Source organism: Telopea speciosissima, chromosome 9 (assembly GCF_018873765.1).
Source record: "Telopea speciosissima isolate NSW1024214 ecotype Mountain lineage chromosome 9, Tspe_v1, whole genome shotgun sequence".
Classification (NCBI taxonomy): Eukaryota; Viridiplantae; Streptophyta; class Magnoliopsida; order Proteales; family Proteaceae; genus Telopea; species Telopea speciosissima.
Window position 1 is genome coordinate 25,032,243 of NC_057924.1, and position 10,718 is coordinate 25,042,960.

Consider the following 10,718-nt stretch of genomic DNA (forward strand, 5'->3'; position numbering starts at 1 on the left):
GATTAGTGCACTAGAGAAGGCATTTGAAGTATTGGAGTGCACGGACGCACAAAAGTTGAGATGTACGGGTTACCAGTTACAGAATGAAGCCGAAGCTTGGTGGAAAGCTACTAAACCTAACTTGGAAGCTACTCACCTAAATCCCACGTGGGAGCAGTTTAAAGAAGTTTTCTTTAAGAACTACTTCCCAGAGAGTTTCAGGGATAGAAAAGAAGCAAAATTCATCGCACTGGTGCAAGGAACCAAGTTAGTGCTGGATTATCAACAGCGATTTGAGGACTTGTTCTATTTTGCTCCAGAGCACCTAAAAGGGGAAGTTAGTAAGGTGAAGAAATTTGAGAAAGGACTCAAGACTGAGATCGGGTCAGTGTTGTCAATCATGGACATCCGGGATTATGCTCAGATGGTCGACAAGGCGAAAACCATGGAAGATAGATTTAAGGAGAAAGAGAAAGAGAAAGATGTGACGTCGTCTGTAGGCAAAAGGCCAAACAATTTTCAGACCTATGCCTGGCCAAAGAAAGTTTATTGTGGAATCAACTCAAATTCTGTCTCGACTCCGTATCATAGGCCGAACGTGGGGTCAGAACCCTTTCCGCCCCACATTCAATCGACCTGCTCAATCGATGATGAGTCAAGCGACAACAGTAGTTTCGCCAACCCGACCAGCAACAAGTCAAGTGAACCAAGCCTCAACACCTGCTACTCCACCCTTTAAGTGTCACCAGTGCAACAAGGAAGGGCATATGGCCAAAGATTGTAGAATGCGTGGGTACATCAACAACTCGCTGAATCAGCCCTACGCTAGGTCTTTCCAGCCACGGGACAATCTGACGCGAGGAAAGGTGTTTGCAATGACGAATGAAGAAGTTGAGGCGAACCCCGATGTATTGATAGGTAAGTTTGTTGAACACTACTAACCTATAGGGATTAATTGGCTACTTTATGTAACCTAAATTACCTACAAACCCTAGGTACCCTGAATGTGTCAACCATACCCGCACGAGTATTATTCGACTCGGGTGCGACCTACTCTTTCGTCTCCTCGACCTTTGCAAGTAAGATGAAGGTTCAACTAAGAGACATCGGGCATGAGCTAGCAGTCAGCACGCCAGCAAGAAGTGTCGTGAGCTTGAAGAAGGTCTACGACCCTTGTCAGATTAAAATTTGTGGGGAGAAACTAACCGCACGATTGATAAAGATGGATATAAATGATTTTGACGTAATACTAGGCATGGACTAGTTGTCCACCTATGGTGCAAATGTCTTGTGTGCGAAAAAGAAGATAATGTTCAACTTGAAAGATGGGTCGACTTTCACCTATCAACGTGAACCCAAGAAGAAACCCAGGAGAATAACTTTGTTAGCCCTCCAGGGGCGCAGGTTGCTTGACGATGGATGCCAAGGCTTTTTGGCCACAGTAATAGACACGGAGGCAAAGATAAAACCATTGGAGGAACTTGAAGTCATCAGAGATTATGTTGATGTCTTTCCAGAAGATCCGACGCAGTTACCACCTGATCGCGACATAGAGTTCGCAATTGATCTAATTCCTGGTGCAGCCCCGGTATCAAAGGCCCCATATCGGATGGTGCCAACTGAACTAAAGGAGTTGCAGGTTCAACTTCAAGACCTACTGAAGAAAGGATTTATATGAACTAGTGTATCACCCTGGGGAGCACCCGTGTTGTTTGTTAAGAAGAAGGATGGCAGTATGCAGCTGTGTATCGACTACTGCGAACTAAACAAGCTGACCATTAAGAATCGATATCCATTGTCGCGTATCGATGATCTATTCGATCAGTTACAAGGAGTGAGTGTTTACTCCAAAATTGATCTTAGGTCAGGATACCATCAACTGAAGATCAAGAACGGTGATATTCATAAAACGGCATTCCAAACTCGATATGAACATTACGAATTTTTGGTTTTGTCATTCGGATTAACCAACGCCCCGGTGGCTTTCATGGACATGATGAATAGAGTATTCCATGATGTGCTGGATAAGTTTGTCATAGTGTTTATTGATGACATCCTGGTGTACTCTTAAGAATGAGGAAGAACATGCTCAGCAGCTTACTTTCGTGCTGCAGTGATTGCGAGAACACCAACTTTATGCCAAGTTTAATAAATGTGAATTTTGGCTTCACCAGATTGGATTCCTGGGACACATCGTCACTGAGGACGGTATTAAAGTAGACCCAGGCAAGGTGAAGGCAATTCTTGAATGGAAAACTCTGAAGAGTGCCACTCAAATTCGAAGTTTCTTAGGTTTGGTTGGATATTACTGACGATTTATTGAAAACTTCTCACGGATTTTGGCATCAATGACAAAACTTACAAGGAAGGGAGCCAAATTTAAATGGAATGAAGCATGCTAGAAAAGTTTTCAAGAATTGAATAACCGATTGGTAACAGCTCCAGTTCTAACCATTCCGGATGGCACCGGAGGAATGGTGGTATACACCGACGCATCCAGAACAGGATTAGGTGGTGTCCTAATGTAGAGAGGTAAAGTAGTTGCCTATGCCTCCAGACAATTAAAAGAGCATGAGAAGAACTACCCCACTCACGACTTGGAGTTGGCAGCGGTAGTTTTCACGTTAAAAATGTGGCGGCATTACCTATATGGTGAAAAGAGTGAAATCTTCAGTGATCATAAAAGTCTGAAGTATTTCTTCACCCAAAAGGAGCTGAACATGAGACAGAGTCGGTGGTTGGAATTGGTGAAAGACTATGATTGTGAAATCCAGTACCACCCCGGCAAGGCGAACGTTGTTGCGGATCCATTAAGCAGAAAATCTCAAACAGCATCCCTCGCTTCCTTAATTGTAAGTGAGCAGTTAGTAGCAGAAGCTCAGAAATTTGATTTGGAACTCGTGATCGAAGGAATGGCTATGCAATTAGCAGCTATGGACCTACAACCGTTGATACAAGAGGAAATATTTGTGAAGCAACCATTGGACCCCGAGCTGGCCAAGATAATTTGGGAAGTACAACAAGGTGTCTATAAGGACCCAGACTTTTCTTTGGCCCAAGATGGTGCACTGAAGTTTTGGGATAGATTGTGTGTGCCGGACGATTTTGATGTCCAAGACCGAATCCTTAAAGAGGCGCACAACTCACCCTACACAATCCACCCTGGGAGTACAAAGATGTACAAGGATTTGAAGAAGTATTACTGGTGGATGGGAATAAAGGAGACCATAGCAATATACATGCCCAAGTGCCTCACCTATCAACAGATAAAAGCAGAGAGACACCGACCGTATGGTTTTTTGCAACCACTTCCCATACCTGAATGGAAGTGGGAAAGAATCACCATGGATTTCGTGACAAATCTTCCCAACACTAGGAAGGACATGAATGCAATTTGGGTGATTGTAGACGGACTAACAAAGGCGGCACACATCATACGAATCAAGATAAGTTACCCAATGGAGAAGCTTGCCCGGATATATATTGAAAACATAGTCCGGCTACACGGCGTGCCTATCAGTATTATGTCTGACAGAGATCCTCGATTCACCTCAAGGTTTTGGAGAAGTCTACAGAAGGCATTGGGAACCCAACTAAATCTTAGCACAGCTTTCCATCCACAGACAGACAGACAGTCAGAAAGAACTATTCAGACTCTAGAGGACATGCTCCAAGCCTGTATTTTGGAAATGAATGACAGTTGGGATGCTCACATACCTCTGGTGGAATTTGCATATAATAAGAGCTATCACTGAACCATTGGCATGGCACCATTCGAAGCATTGTATGGACGGAAATGTAGAACTCCGTTATATTGGGATGAAGTTGACGAGCGGAAATATCTCGGACCTGAGATGATACAAGCGACCTATGATAAGGTGGATATTATAAGAGAAAAGATCAAGACAGCCCAGTCAAGACAAAAAAGTTATGCGGATAATAGGAGAAAGGACATTGAATTTGAAGTTGGAGAAAAAAGTATTCCTTCGAGTATCTCCAACTCAAGGATTGCTGCGGTTTAATAAGAAAGGTAAGTTGAGCCCAAGATTCATTGGTCCTTATGAAATACTCAACAGAGTGGGACCCGTAGCATACCGACTGGCACTACCACCATCTTTGTCAGGCATCCACGATGTTTTTCATGTGTCAATGCTGAGGAAGTACAATAATAACCCGACACATGTACTATCAACTGAACCCGAATAGTTGGATGTGGATATGACCTACAAAGAGCAACCTACGGAGATATTGGACAGAAAGGAGTATAACCTCCGTAACCACATCGTTGCTTTTGTGAAAGTTCGATGGGGAAACAATCCAGTGGAAGAAGCTTCATGGGAACATGAAGAAGAAATGAAAGAGAAGTATCCTCAACTCTTCAAATTGCAAGGTAAGCAAATTTCGAGGATGAGATTTTTGTAAGGTGGGGAGAAATGTCAAACGCCGCTCCAGGCTGACTGGAATTTTGATTAAAGGATAGGAACCCCTGATCACGCAACCAAGAACACTGTGGAGTATCACTCTAGTGATTTAGATTGATGAGGAAACCCTGTGTGGATCATCCTACATGCCTGTCAGTAGGTGGATAGCAGATCCCTGCAAATATACAGCTCATAGCATGATGTATGGCCTGGACCCCAGGTAATATCTCTCCTCCCCATAAATGTGGGACCCACCTCTGAAAAATGTGCAAAAACCCCTAGATGGCATGTGGGGACAATGCCTTGACCAAGGGTTAAACCCCTGTACAAGCCCCATTGAATTTTAGCTTGCTCGAATTCTCTGGATGATGGCACTGGGCAATGCAGACAAGGCCCAATGACATCGCCCAGTGAGTGAAACAACATTTTTTTTTATGATTTTTAATTGCGAGGACCACCCAATAAGGATATGGGCACCCTCCATAGATAGAGGGGAGTCTGAGGGACCACCTCATACCCTTAGTTCACTGTGGACCACACCAGTGTGCCCAGAATCACTAAGAATCAGTTTAAAAACTGATTTTCAAAAGAGGCCTTCACAGCCAAACAAGCCTCAGTGTGGGCTGGGCCTATAAATAAGAAGGCCTTGGGCTCATTTAGAGCCCTTACCAACTCTGAAACCGTGAGGAGAGAAAGGAGAGAAAGAAGAGAGGAAGAGGAAGGAAGGGAGAGCTGCTCTCAGCCCCTAGGCCTGGATTTTCGTGCCTCCTCTGCACTGTTCAAGTATGAATAAATATATGTATACCTACTGCCTCCATCCTATCTCTGTGGTTGATGTGTTTCTGCTCCCTGGGTAGCCCTAAACAACTAGGGTTTGCCCTGGACAGCTCCAGATCTGCCATGCAAGCCATGAGCATGGAAGATCTTAGATTTTTATTTAATTTTATAATTCTAATTTGCTGTTCTTGAGAGCCGAATCTGGTTGTGCATGGCTGCACTACCCAGATTCACTTCTGGGTGACAGTTTGGAACCCTGGATGTAAACCATGGCTACACAGACCTAACCCTAGATGATTGCAGCCATGGAACATCAAATTACATCTGATTCCAGCCCTGCATGTGGCTGAAATCGAATTCCAAGCTTGAAGAAAACCCTATGACACTATTCACTGGGTTGTCTGGGCAGCCTCTGGCAACCAAATGGTGGGTCTGATGGAGGATCCATTTGGATCAAGAGGTAGACCATCCCAGGGGTTACCTGACCCCCTAACATGCAGAGGGATCAGATTTGAGCATAGCCTAAAAAGCCCAACCTTGGAATCTCTGCCCAATGTCGATTTGAGGGCACTGGGTGATGCATCGAACACCCAGAGCCATCGCCCAGTGAAGGAAATGCTACTATTTTTACAATCAGACCTGAGGAATTTCACCCATTGGCTGTGGGACTGTGTGGGAAGGTGGTAAATGACATAAATGCCCTTCCCCACTTCTATCCTTATTGAGGGAATCCTTTGGAACCCTAGTGGGCCCCGTAAGTGAAGGAAACCCTGTTGTGCTTGGTCCTACAGCTCAGGCAAGCTATGGACAGCACTGTGAACCTAATCTGACCTAGGGTCAAGTACAACTATTGAAAATGACCATTTTACCCTGATGCCACTGACACAAGAAGATGCACCGGGACATGGACCTAAGCCCAGTGCAAGGCCCAGTGAATCCAAGTGAGGACCAGCTCAATAACCGGGCCAACCCAGTAAGTTTAGGTTAACCCTAGGGGTACTAGTGATAGACTGAAAACTCAATAAGACATTTTCTTATTTGTATTTAGGATTTGATCCTGCGCTCGAGGTCAACAACCAGACTGCTTTTGAAACTGAGTTTGCAACTGAGGTCTTAGAAACCAACTCAGGTGAGTGAATAATATTATCATATGTGCATGTGTAATTATGATGCTATACCGGCTATTAAGAATTGTAATTATAAATGCTATTTACTTACTTCTGTTTTAAATTACTCAAATCACTACATAATGACTATCTGTTGATCAACGTTGTGGATTCTTATATGATGATTGTGAATGTTAGACTAGAGGCCGTAGTCGGCTTGGAAATGAGGCATGTGGTAGCCCGTAGAATGGGATGCGATTGACACCACCTGACTCATACGATGCCATATAGACATGGGGCTAGAGTTTCATCACCCGTGCTACGCACCCTTGCCAACAGGGCTTAAGGTGTTGGATGCCTGTAGGGGCAACCATATGTAATGAGAAAAGAGAAAAGAACACCGGAATGGTGAATGAATAAAAAAGAACACCGGAATGGTGAATATGGGCTCTAAGCCAAAGAAATGAAAAGAAATGGATTATCCCAAGGGTTAATCACAGAGGACTGGTCGGGCTGACCTTGGTGAACGAATACGGGAGTTGACTGGTCCTCTCCGACAACTCAATGGGTGTATCGCGGGAAGGGGTTAGAAGCCCGCACCAGGGATACATGTATTGGGGATTGTAGTAGCACAGACCTGGCTTAGTTGTATTGTTAGGTGGCTAATAATAATAAACTGGACTTGCATATCATATAGGATCATGTGGATTGTGATTGCACGTGCATGCATGATGATATATTTGCTCACGAGTTCGGTGGGGCTCGCACTCTGTTATATATGCTTTTCTTTAGATGATTTCACAGATCGATGCCGCTGTGGCATGGAGGCTCATCTTAAGGAGGAGAGTCCTGGTTATTATGATGATGTTGGTGTGGACCCCGACGAAGGTCATACCGATCTTGCGTACATTCTCGGTGGTCATTGATGAAGACCATTGAAGAGTGCACATGATGCTTTTTGTCTTGGGGACTCCTTTTTGCTTTTGATAGGAGTTTATCCCCATGCTGACTGTGGTTCTGTTGTAGTTTTTATTTTCTTTTCTTTTGGGGTTGAGTATGCTCACCCTGTATATGTATATGTATAGGTTAACTTTAGTACTAATCTTGTCAGCTTTGTTTCTATGTTTGTGGGTTGGTGGGAAATGTACAAACTTACTTATGTATATATTATCATCATTTCCTGTATCGCTATGCTTCCTTTTATTATTGTAATTCATAGTAAATCTACAGCACTCTGGTCTTGCCTTTGGTAAAGTGATGAATGGGGTTCCATGAATGTAAGCACTGCTTCTAGATCCAAGGGATTTGGCGGATTGCCGTTACGCAATTCGGGTCACCTACCCATTTCTCCTAGGGGTGGTTTGGGGTGTGACAAGGTAGGTGACCCAAATTGCATAACAGTAATCCACCAAATCCCACGGATCTAGAAGCAGTTAATCCATTCATAGACATACACATCTACCATACCACATCACATGATACTCAAAGTGCTACGGAAACTATAATTTCATTAAAACATTGAAAAAATAAAGTAGTGCAGGAAATGTTAATTTGTACAGTACTATGTCTGATCATTCCCTCACTCACTCCCATAGAGAAAACAGTAAGACCTATATCTACCATATACAAAGAAATATACACAGGGCAAGGTAACCCGAGCCCCAAAAAGAAGAAAGCTAAAAGTAGAAATGGGGAAAAACTCTTATAAAAAATAAAAAGAAGTCCCCAAGACAAAAAGCATCAACAAAAACACCCTTCACGGGTCTTCTTCGGTAGTCACCGAAAATACTCGCACCATCGGTATGACGTCCATCTGGGTCCACACCAATATAGTCATAACCACCATGGTTCTCCTCCGGTTAATAAGCCTCCCCGCCACAGTGACATCCACCTGTAGAATCATCTAACAGAAAACATGTATAATAGAGTATGAGCTCCACTGAGCCCGTGAATGAAGCATATCATCATGCATACATATGCATTCACAACCATATGAGTCCTATATGAGGTGCAGTTCATTTTATTTATTAGCCACTTAACATCACAACTAAGGCAGGTTAGTGCTACTACAATCCCCAATACATGTATCCCTGGTGCGGGCTTTTAACCCTTCTCGCGATACACCCATTGAGTTGTCAGAGAGGACCAGTCAGCTCCCGCATCAGTCATCAAGGTCAGCCCGACCAGCCCTTTGTGATTAACCTGTGAGGCATCCATCTCTTTTTTTTCATCACTTTTCTTTTCTCTGGCTTATAGCCCACAATTCACCTTTTCGTTGTCATAATATTTCTTTTCTTTTCTTTTCATTTCATTTCTTTTCTTTTCTCATTCATATGGTCACTCCCAAAGGCATCCAACACCTTAACCCCTATTGGCAAGGGTACGTAGCACGAATGATGAAACTCTAGCCCAAATGTCTATATTGCATCGTATGAGTCGGGTGGTGTCAACTGCATCTCATTCTACGAGCTACCACAGGCCTCATTTCCAAGCCGGCTACGACATCTAGTCTAACAATCAGACACAACATATAATATTCATCCACAGATTCCACCAGTCAACACATGGTTGTTTCCAGATTTCAAGATTTATGAATTAAATGTACAACACAGTATCATTATGTTACAATTCAATTCAGCATATTAGTTATGTTACACCTACATACACAATGACATTTCACTCACCTTGGTCTGGTCCTACAGGTTCAGTTGCTGGTTCAGTTCTAGCCGATGTCTAGCAGTGCACCTCGAGCGCGAGATCAAATCCTAAAGTAATAAATCAAAAATATGTTATTTTAATTATTCAAAACTATTTTGGATAACCTAGTGATGATCTAGGCTCACTAGTCTAACTCGGTATTCAGTCTGGTGTCACACAGAATTCTCTGGGTCTTGCATTGGGCCTTTTGGGTCCATGTCCCGGCGCATCATCTGGAGATGTGGATCAGGCTCACATTTGGTATTTACCAGTGTAATCAATTGTACATGGTCTTGATAGTCTTACAAATCAGTCCTCAGGTCAACAATTCAGCTAGACCATCTCTGGCAAGGTTGCCAGGCCTGGTGGGGCCCACTTGGGTACCCAAGGTATGAATATCGATGAATAGATGTGAAGAGGGGTATTTTGGTCATTTACCACCTCCTCACACTGTATATGGCCCACTGGTGAAGGCCCACAGAGATAGGACAGCTGTACAGCCCAATTTAAATCTCTGGGCGATTCACTAGGTGATAGGGCAATCGCCCAGAGCCTGTTTGAGGCATGAATAGGCTCAAATTCTTGGATTTCTCTGCATGGGCAGTGCCTAGGTCAATTCTTCTTACATGTGGGGTTGTTGTGGGCCCCATTTAGAGTGGAATCCAATGGTCCTTATGGATCATAGCTTGGTTATGCCATTGGAAGCCAGGAGCTGTCTAGACAACTCAGAGAACAACAACCCAGCTGTGTTCTAGCTTCATAGCCATGGTTTAGGCTGCATGCAAGAGTGATTCCACATATAATATCATGGTAAGAAACTGTTCCAACACAGGGCTAGGCAAGGAGCAGCCTGTGTGCAAAAATCCAAGTCCAGACTACCTGTTATGGGTGCAACTAGGCAGTGCAGTCTGGCACAGAGACTGATCTCAGTCTCAGATGCAAAATAGCAAGTTTATTATACATAAAATCCTCAGATCTTACATGCAAGAGGATTGCATGTTAGATCAGAGGCAACATAAGGCAGCCCCCAGGTGTTCTGGGCTGTCCTTGGCCAGGTTCACCTCCATAGAGCAGAGATCCATAGGAGAATATAGGAAACAGCAACAACAGCATATGGGGGTAGTAGTGTTTACCTGTGATGACTAGGCTGCTGGAACTGAGCTGGATGTAGCAGTCCAGTGTCCTTCTTCCCCTCCTCTTCTTCTTCCTTTGCTTCTTCTCTCCTCTTTTTTTTTTTTCCCTCTCTTTTCTCTCTTCCACGGTTTGAACAGTGTAGAGGTTTTAATTTGGGTTGGGACTGCCTATTTATAGGCCAGCCCTACTGAGGGTCTGTTTGGCAGCCAGCCCCCTCCTCCAGAATGTATTTTCCAAACTAATTTTGGGCCATTCTGGCAACTCAGGTGGGGTCCACAGGGATCCAAGGGTAGGTAATGGTTCCTAAAATTCCCATCTACCCCTAGAGGGTGTACATGGTCTGTATGGGTGGTCCCCACATGTTTAGAGTCCAAAATAACCAATCCAGCCACTTTGGGCGATTCACTAGGTGATATAGCAATCACCCAGTACATCGCCCAGAGAATACAGCAAAGCTGTAATTCCTCTACGCTTGCACAGGGGCTTGACCCAGGGCTTGGGCCTTGCACCAACATCACACCCAGGGTTTAATACACATTTTTACAGGTGTGGGCCCCACATTTATGGATAGGAGAGAGAATACCTGGGGTTTATGCAGTACATT